Genomic DNA, 9,312 nt, shown 5'->3' on the forward strand with positions numbered 1-9,312 from the left:
ATCCATGTTGATGCAAATGGTGAGTATTCATCATTTTTGATGGTGAAATAATATTCCATTGTGTGTATGTACCCTATCTTGGTTATTCATTCATCTGTTGAAGAGTATCTTGGCTCCTTCCATAGTTTGGCTATTGTGGACACTGCTGCTATGATCATTAAGATGCATGTGCCCCTTCTTTTCACTACATCTCTGTCTTTGAGGTAAATACCAGTAGTGTAATTGCTGGATCATAGGGTAGTTCTATTCTTAACATCTTGAGGAACTTCTGTAAGGTTTTCCAGAATGGCTGTACCAACTTGTACTCTCACCAACTGTATAAGAGTGTTCGCCTTTCTCCATATCCTTGCCAACATTTGTTGTTTCCTGCTTTGTTAATTTTTGCTATTCTAGCTGGTATAAGGTGGTATTTCATTGTGGTTTGATTTGTATTTCCCTGATAGCTAGTGATGTTGAGCATTTTTTCATGTGTCTGTTAGCCATTTGTATGTCTTTTTTTTTTTTTTTTTTTTTTTTCCTGAGAAGTGTCTGTTCATGTCTTCTGCCCATTTTTTGACTGGGTTATTAGTTTTTTGAGTGTTGAGTTTGAGAAATTCTTTATAGGTCTTGGATATCAGCCCTTTATCTGTAATAACATTTGCAAATATCTTCCCCCATTCTGTGGGCTGCCTCTTAGTTTTGTTGATTGTTTTCTTTGATGTGCAGAAGCTTTTTATCTTGATGAAGTCCCAAAAGTTCATTTTTGCTTTTGTTTCCCTTGCCTTTGGAGACATGTTTTGAAAGAAGTTGCTGTGGCCAATGTCGAAAAGGTAACTGCCTATGTTCTTCTCCAGGATTTCAATAGATTCTTGTCTCACATTGAGGTCTTTCATCTGTTTGAGTTTATCTTTGTGTACAGTGTAAGAGAATGGTCCAGTTTCATTCTTCTATGTAGCGGTCCTGTTTCCCTACCACCACTTATTGAAGAGACTTTTTTCCATCTGATATTTTTTCCTGATTTGTCAAAGATTAGTTGACCCTAGAGTTGAGGGTCCATTTCTGGAGTCTTTATTCTGTTCCATTGGTCTATGTGTCTGTTTTTGTGCCAATGCTGTGCTGTCTTGGTGATCCCAGCTTTGTAATAGCTTAAAGTCAGACAACTTGTCTTTAGGGATCTTCTCTGGTTCCATACAAATTTCAGGATTTTTTGTTCTAGTTCTTTGAAAAATGTCAATGGTATTTTAACAGGGATGGCATTGAACGAGTAAATTGCTCTGGGGAGGATAAACATTTTAACAATGTTTCTTCTTCCAATCCATAAGTATGGAATATTTTTCCATCTTTTTGTGTCTTCCTCAGTTTCTTTCATAAGTGTTTTATATTTTCTAGAGTATAGATCCTTTACCTCTTTAGTTAGGTTTATTCCTTGGTATCTTATGATTTTTGTTGCTTTTGTGAATGAAATGGATTTCTTAATCTATCTTTCTATAGTTACATTGTTAGCGTATAGAAAAGCAACTGATTTCTGTGCACCGATATTGTATCCTGCCACATTACTGAATTGCTGTACTAATTCTAGTAATTTTGGGGTGTGACTTCCCATTTTATTTTTCATTTTTGTTTAAGAACTGCATTCCTGGAGGTGTCTGGAGGCCCCTATTTCAGGATACCTTTTCAAACCAGTGCCAGGCTGGACAGGCAAAGGGTCAAGTGGAAATAACCCACTGGATTTGCTCCAGCCTTAGAAGCTGGGTCTGCTCCAAGCTGATCCTCTGTCAGGGAGCAGTGGGGACTGATTCTTGGCCTGAATTCAGTGGCAGTTCCTGTGAGTGTAGGGACTCCAGAATTGACCCAAGATGATGAGGTATGACCATTTCACAGTGCCACTTGCAGGACAGTTGCAGGCTGAGGACATACATTGGCTATTTGGTAACCTCTTTGTCTTGTTCCCAGCAATTTCCATCCCTTGCCAACACATCTACTTTTGCTGCAGGCTCTTGTGAGGCTTCAGGCCACTCCTAAGATTCATCTTTTTAATCAATGGAAAGGAAGAAATGGCCTACCTTTATTATTATCTAGGTTGGCTCTCTCAAAACAAGCAGGCTGCAAATCCCAATGGCTTCTCAGCACTGTCTCAGAAGCATCCATCCTTCATTACGCTATTCCCATGGTAACCCTAGGCAGGGAGAAGAAGGACAGCTAACCATTGAGTGGCTATTTTTAGATTTCTGGCCAGATGCTTTGACAAATCTGTTGAGGGAAAGAAAATGAAATGAATGTAGGAGAGGATTCTTTTTCTTTCCAAAGACAATATCATTTAAATTCATATTATAAAACTGGAAAAGACCTTGAGAAATCATTCAACCTACAACCTCTAGGAAGATCTACTTCCAAATCAAACCAAAAAATTGTTCAATAAGATCTTCTTTAGAACATTTTACATAATAGCTTATTCTAATAGATAACCAAATTTTCTACCTTGATTTTATCCTGTGTTGAATTTCAGTTCTCAGATCAACAGAGTTGGGAATAAGATGCAATATGATTGCTCAAGTTGTGGGCTACACAACCCTGAGGGAATAATTTATTTAGACCATACTAATAATGACATCCCTGAGGCTTGTGCAGTGCACATTCTGTGCAACTATCTACACTGGTCATATTTCACTTACTCTTTTTTTTTTTTTTTTTTTTTAAATGTAAGTTCCTCCCTTCCTCCTTAAAAACCTTCAGGAATTTCCCATTACTCTGAGGTTAAAGCCCATGGATCTTTAAAGTGGTTATAAAAGTACAACATGTTATCTATCCTGCATACCTGTCCAGATTCATTTAGTACTACTGTAGTTCTCTTTCTCTGTGTTTTGGCAAAAGCCTTTCAACCAGAGTCTCAAACATGCCATCTCCCTCCCATCTCAAGATCTTTGCACTTATCTATAATACTCCTCCCCATGCTTTCTTACCTAATATCTCTAACTCCTTCCTGTCTTTTAAAGCAGAGCTCATTTACCAGAAAACACTTTCTCAACCTCTGAAACAAGAAAAGCATACACCTTCAATAGTCTCTCCTAACAACTTGTGCATTTCTTTCCCAGTACTTAACAGTTTGTGAATCTGTATTTATTTATGTAACTTTAAAAAAAAAAACAAATCTATGAGCTTCAGGTTGTAAGCAAATCATATTGTTTGCTCACAATTATATATCTACTACCTGTCACCATGTATAGCAAATAAATGATTCTAGTAACTGAATAAATGACTAGCAGTTATTTTAAAGGGACATAATCCCAGTTTCTCTTTAAGTCAAGCTGTCAGTGTGATTACAGTAGGGTGCCTTAAAATGTAATGTGCATCCAAATTCCCCAGAGAACTTGTTAAAAATGCAGATTCTTTTTTTTTTAAAGATTTTATTTATTTATTTGACAGAGATTACAAGTAGGCAGAGAGGCAGGCAGAGAGAGAGAGAGAGAGAGGGAGGAAGCAGGCTCCCCGCTGAGCAGAGAGCCCAATGTAGGGCTCGATCCCAGGACCCTGGGATCATGACCTGAGCCGAAGGCAGAGGCTTTAACCCGCTGAGCCACCCAGGCGCCCCTAAAAATGCAGATTCTTATTCAGTAGATCTAGGGTGAAGCTTGTTATTCTGCATTTCCAACTCGTATGTGACTAGCTCTAGAATTTGGTTGTAGACTGAAATCACCTTAGGAGCTTAAAAAAAAAAAATTCTGAGATTTTATTCCCTGGTGATTCTGGTTTAATTGTTATGTACTTGGCCTGGGTATGGGGAATTTTTATAAACTCCCCAGCTTAAAACCCCGCAAAACAAAGCCTTCCCAGTTTATTCTAATATCCAGCGATCTTGGAAATTCACTGATTCCAGGCAAAGTTCATCCTTAACAGGAGGTAAAGGAATATTTTTGTTGCCCTTTGTATTAAACAGCATCCAACAAGGCTACCTGATAGGGGTCCATCTTGTTACTGTTTTTTAAATGTGTATCTCTTAGAGACTCACAGCAAAGTTTTACCTAGCATTTGTTGTGTGAGCAGAGATAATCCCATAGGAGTTGGTTAATGTAGCAGCAGATTGGTCTGATCTTAAACTTTCCCACCTCTATTCACGGGGGAAATTTATGTCTTATCAACTATTTCAAAAGTAAGTGTAGTTATTGAAAGAAGTGTTACATTTTGGTAGAACCAAATGCAGTTATAGTATTATACAACCAGAGGAACAATGCATACTTACTCATATAATAGCATCAGAGAAAAGAGAACTAGAGTGCACTTCCAAAACCTGCAGTATTTGTAGTGAGTTTGTTGATTCCCTACTTGCCTATAACCATGAACCTGAAGATGAGCATAGGTTTGGGCATTTGGTTACTTTTTCTGAAGATCAATGCTTTTTTTTTTTTTTAAATTTAAGATTTTATTTATTTATTTGAGACACACACACACACACACACACACACAGCATGAGCAGGAAGCCCGATACTACTCTCGATCCCAGGACTCTGAGATCATGACCCAAGCTGAAGGCAGATCCTTAACTGACTGTGCCACCCAGGCGCCCCGAACAAAGATCAATGCTTTTTAATCTAGAGCATAGTAACAACAGCCCCCCCTTTCTTGTCATTAATAACACTGATTTATTTTTGTTTGTGTTTTTAAGTTTGAAACTTCCCAATTGTGGAGTGTAATCTTTTACACTAGGTAGCTGAGCACAGTCGTCCATGTCGAGCCCTACACTGGTTGTTTTCATAGTCTCGATTACTTAGCCTCCTCAGCAAACCTGTTAGGTAGATCACATTTTGTAGATGACAAAATTGAGGCTTACTAGTTCACTCTCTTCCCCCAAATACACAGATGGCCAGTGGCAGAGTCCCATTATATCTGATGCTTTCTCCACCCTGGTGGAGACACCAATTAACCCTGGTGTTAATTCATGGTGTCAGGCCAAATTCGGCCTTCAAATATATTGGTCCACATGGTCTCAATACATTTTTAATGAGGTGCTGCCATTTAGAAAGCAGAAAATTTTCCATAAAAATCCAGATTTCAAGCTTATATTTAGAATAATTATGTCTTAAAAAAGTAAAATAAAAAACTAAAATAAAATCATCATATCTGACAATATTGAGTAACATGCCTGCCAGCCCGAATCTTGTGGGAAGCTGAGTAACATTTTTCTCTCCCAGCTGACTTTCTACATCTCACTGATAGCTCTTTTACTCCTGGCTTGGCCCAATATTGATGACACTTGTTTGACCCCTCCAGGTCTCTGGGTTTTCAGCTTAGCCTCTGAACTCTATTGAGGGAAGAAGTAAATTTTATTATCAAGAAAAAAAAAATGACCTCTTCCTTGGTGAGGTGGAGACCATTGCATTGCCATCTTTATGATTTAAGACCTTCTCAGGACTCTGTATATTTGCACATAATGGGCGGATTTCTTTGACTACAGAGTGGTGAAGCTTAGTATCCTTTCTTCTGATTCTAATATTTAGCTATCTGGAATGGTTTCCAGTCAAAATTTTGACTTCAGAGGGGTTTCTAAGTTGTGTGGTTGTGTTGCAACAACTGTAGCCCCATGAAAACCCACATATCCCTTGGACTCAAGGTACAGTTGTATTCCCTTTAGTCTCCTTCAAGGAAGACTGTGGTAAAGAAGAGGAGGCTTTTCCCTATGTTGTCAGGGCCTAGCAGTGCTGGGCTGATCATCCCAGGAACTTAGTCACTGATTTCTGATGTAGCAGGAAATGTAGAAAGCAAGATTCACACGTAGGGAGTCTTCTCCTTGGTTTTGAGAGCTGTTTGCCTCTGTTGGAGTGTACCCGTTTCATTGTTTCCATTCCATGCCTGGCTCTGACCCACTGCCCACTAGGGTGTTGGTTTCTCTGCACTCCCTCTGAGTTATTCACTCCCTCTGAGTTATTCAATCTTTGGAGCGCCTTCTCACTGCGTGTCAGAGCCCTGTCACTCGACAGAGTGCGGGCACATATGCTGTGCTGCTGAAAGAAGATATCTATCCTCTTATTCCCAGAAGATGGTGGCCCAAGGATAAGGCGAAGGATTTTTAAACGGTTAAATGCTAACCTGACTGTTCTGTTACGTATTTCACTTGGGTTTAAGAGGCCAATCTGGTAACTGAACCCTGTCTAGGGAACATGAGAAAGATAATTCAACCATTCCTTATTTTACCACATGGCATGCCATGTGAGACATAATTGGTTTTAAGATATGCCGTTATTTGATATGCCACTGAGAACAGAAAAAACACTGTCAAGTAAATTATGTCATTTAAATTATGTTGATTGTTTTCCCTTTCTCAGGTACAGATTTTCTAACAGAAACATGTCTTAGGATTGACAAATATGGCACTTCAACTTCTATTGCATGCCTTTAATGTAGAAGACAAGTGTCTTCTATGTGTCAAAATGTTAATTGTCTTAATAAGATAGAAGAAAGTCAATGAAAATATTTATGCTACCATGTTCTTCCTTCAGCAACCATCAACTGACCTAGAATTTGACCGCGTAGTGATTTATACCACTTGCCTTCGTGTGGTACGGACAACCTTTGAAAGATGTGAACTGGTTAGAAAGATCTTCCAAAACCATCGAGTAAAATTTGAAGAGAAAAACATAGCTCTGAATGGTGACTATGGAAAAGAGTTAGATGAGCGATGCCGACGTGTTTCAGAAGCCCCTTCCCTCCCTGTCGTGTTCATTGATGGCCATTATCTTGGGGTAAGTACTCTGCTAAGGAAAATCTTCTTTTTTTATTGAACCCAGCCAGGGTTGTTGGAAATCTGTAAGCCTATGACAAGGTGACTTGCAACATAACTCCCAGGACATTTGCTATTTTTTTGGAGTTCAGACCAAAGGGATTGAAGCACTTATTTCTATCCCAAATGATGTGTTGCTAACAGCGTTCATCCCTACAGAAGCATGGTGAGATAAAATCAGCATGAAATTGCCTTTTTTAATAGGAACACATTTTTCACTTGTTCAATTGACTTGAGTTTTGCATTATGAAGCTTAGCATGTGAGATACAAACTATTTTTTAGTGCACATGAGAAAAAGGGAATATTTATAAGATACACATTTATGAATTCTCTTACACCCCATTATCAAACACTCAGTTTCCTACCTAATGAAACTAAGATGGCAGTCCCAAAACAAAATCAGTAAGAAATGAGGCCTGGAACCAGAATTTTATTTTCTTGTTGTTTAAAATTATTCTGGATTTTGGTAATTTGGCAGTGTGAGATCCAAGTTTAGGCTTGCTGTAGCAGAACAGAGCAAACTCCTGAGCATCAAGGAAACATGACTGCCTCATTTCTTTTTGAATAATACTGTTAGCGTAATTAAGCCCCACTGATCTATGAACAGGCTCCCTCACTAAGAAGCCCAAGAAGAGGGCTCTGGAGAATGCACTTTAGAAAGGGAAAGAACAAAGAGCCAAGGGACGCCAGAGGTTGAGGGGGTAGGACTGACTCCCCCAGATCACTTATCAGAGAACAAAGAGCTGCCTTCGGATGGCAGATGGATATTTGGAGCTTGGCTTTGTTTTGCATTTGGTCTTAACCTTCCGCTTTCAGAGATGGTTAGAAAAAACCCAGAGCAGGATATGCTCATGTTTTGTTACAGGGAAACTGTTCTTCTGATATCCTGCCTAGAGCCATCGCTGTTAGAGGCAGCCTGTCATCTGATGGAAAGATAAATGGGGAGAAGCCATGATTCACTAGCTATGCCTTCTGCAATTTTACTTTTAACTTGAGTTGGACACAGACTACATTTTGAAGAGGAGGAGTTTAGATTTGAAGCATTGAGCCTCTTTCGTTATATTTCCACATGTACCCTTAGGTCCCAGAAAACCGCAACAATGGCAGTGATAGTAACGATAAATTAATAATAATAGTAGTAATAACGTTACTATACTGTGTTCTCAGCTTTATACATTCATCTCATCTAATCCCCAGAACAGACTTAGAGAACACTTCTCTGCTCTACTCGTTGAGAGGCAAGATTGGCCTTGTTTCAAATTCCTGCTCTGATACTTCTATGTGATTCTGGGTAATTTATAAATCTCTCTGTGTCTTGGTTTTCTCATTTGTAAAAGGAGCATGGTGATAGAACTTTTCTCACAGACTAATTGTGAGGATTTGACCATATATAATATATAGAAGTACTCAATTCCTATGCTTGGAAAAAAGAAGGTTTTTAATAAATAGTAACAATCTTTTCTTACTTAGTTATAAATCAATAGTAATAATCTAACTATCCTTGTTTTGCTAAAGAAAACATTAATTATTTTGCTCCAAGTCACATAGCTGGTCAAGTGACAGGACCAGGACTCAAAATTAGGTCTGACTCTCTAAACCCCTGCTTTTTTGCACATTACCTCAAAGAAAGGGATCTCTCTCTCTCTCTCTCTCTTTTTAATTGGAACATTTCACAGATTTGTGTGTCATCCTTGAGCAGGGGCTATGCTAATCTTCTCTGTATTGTTCTAATTTTAGCATATGTGCTGCTGAAGCAAGCACAAGGAAGGAATCTTTGATACTTTGTGGATATGGTCTTATACCTAGAATATGGTTTGGCACAAAGTGCTCAGAAACGTATATTGAATGGGTGTATGAATGTTGCTATACTCTTCTCTCACATTCTTTCCTCCTCTCCCTATGACATTCTTCTACCAGGAAAGAATCTGATAAACTTACTCCCCAGGGAGAATATCACTGATAAGTGTGATTTTAACTGGCAAAATTCTTCTGATGATGTAAGATATTTTCCATTGTAGAATTTTAATTTCTGTGCAACTTCCCATTTAAAATTAGTGACTGCCTCCTTACACAGGTGTAATATGGTTGGCCTTACCTGACACCCTGCTTTTGACCATACTTACCTTCTTCCTTCTTCTAAGGCAATCTAACAGGCAGTGATGCTATTTTTCTTTGCGTTTGATGCCTAGAGGCAGAGGGCAATGGACAAAAGAAACAGGGAGCAGGTTCTTTCCCAGCTGCTTTTTCTGTGATTACTTTATTAGCACACAGTGGCCTAGAGAAGGAAAGATCGCACAGGTGTTAGTTACCTTGTTGATTCTGCCATTTGAAGCTAATGCCCCAAATCTGGAAAGAGACCAGAGGCAGAGATTTTGTTTTCCTCTTTCTTTTTTCTTATAAATGGAGAATTCTTCAAAATCTATAATTTGAAATGGAGGTAAGCACTCCAGAAAACAACTTCTACAACAGTTTCTCCCCCTACCACAAAAGTGTCTTGATTTTAAATTCCAGGGCACATTTGTAAATGGAAGACATTGCTGGAATCATAGAGCCTTCTCCC

The 9,312-nt window shown here is 38.7% G+C and overlaps 1 non-coding gene across 1 annotated transcript; it reads right to left on the reverse strand.

Moving 5' to 3' along the window:
- Positions 1-8,406: 8,406 nt before the first annotated feature.
- Positions 8,407-8,513, reverse strand: LOC125094515 (U6 spliceosomal RNA). The gene has a single exon (XR_007125542.1). It is a non-coding gene; the product is annotated as a U6 spliceosomal RNA (small nuclear RNA).
- Between the last annotated feature and the right edge of the window lie 799 nt (positions 8,514-9,312).

This window comes from Lutra lutra, chromosome 2 (assembly GCF_902655055.1).
Source record: "Lutra lutra chromosome 2, mLutLut1.2, whole genome shotgun sequence".
NCBI classification, from domain to species: Eukaryota; Metazoa; Chordata; class Mammalia; order Carnivora; family Mustelidae; genus Lutra; species Lutra lutra.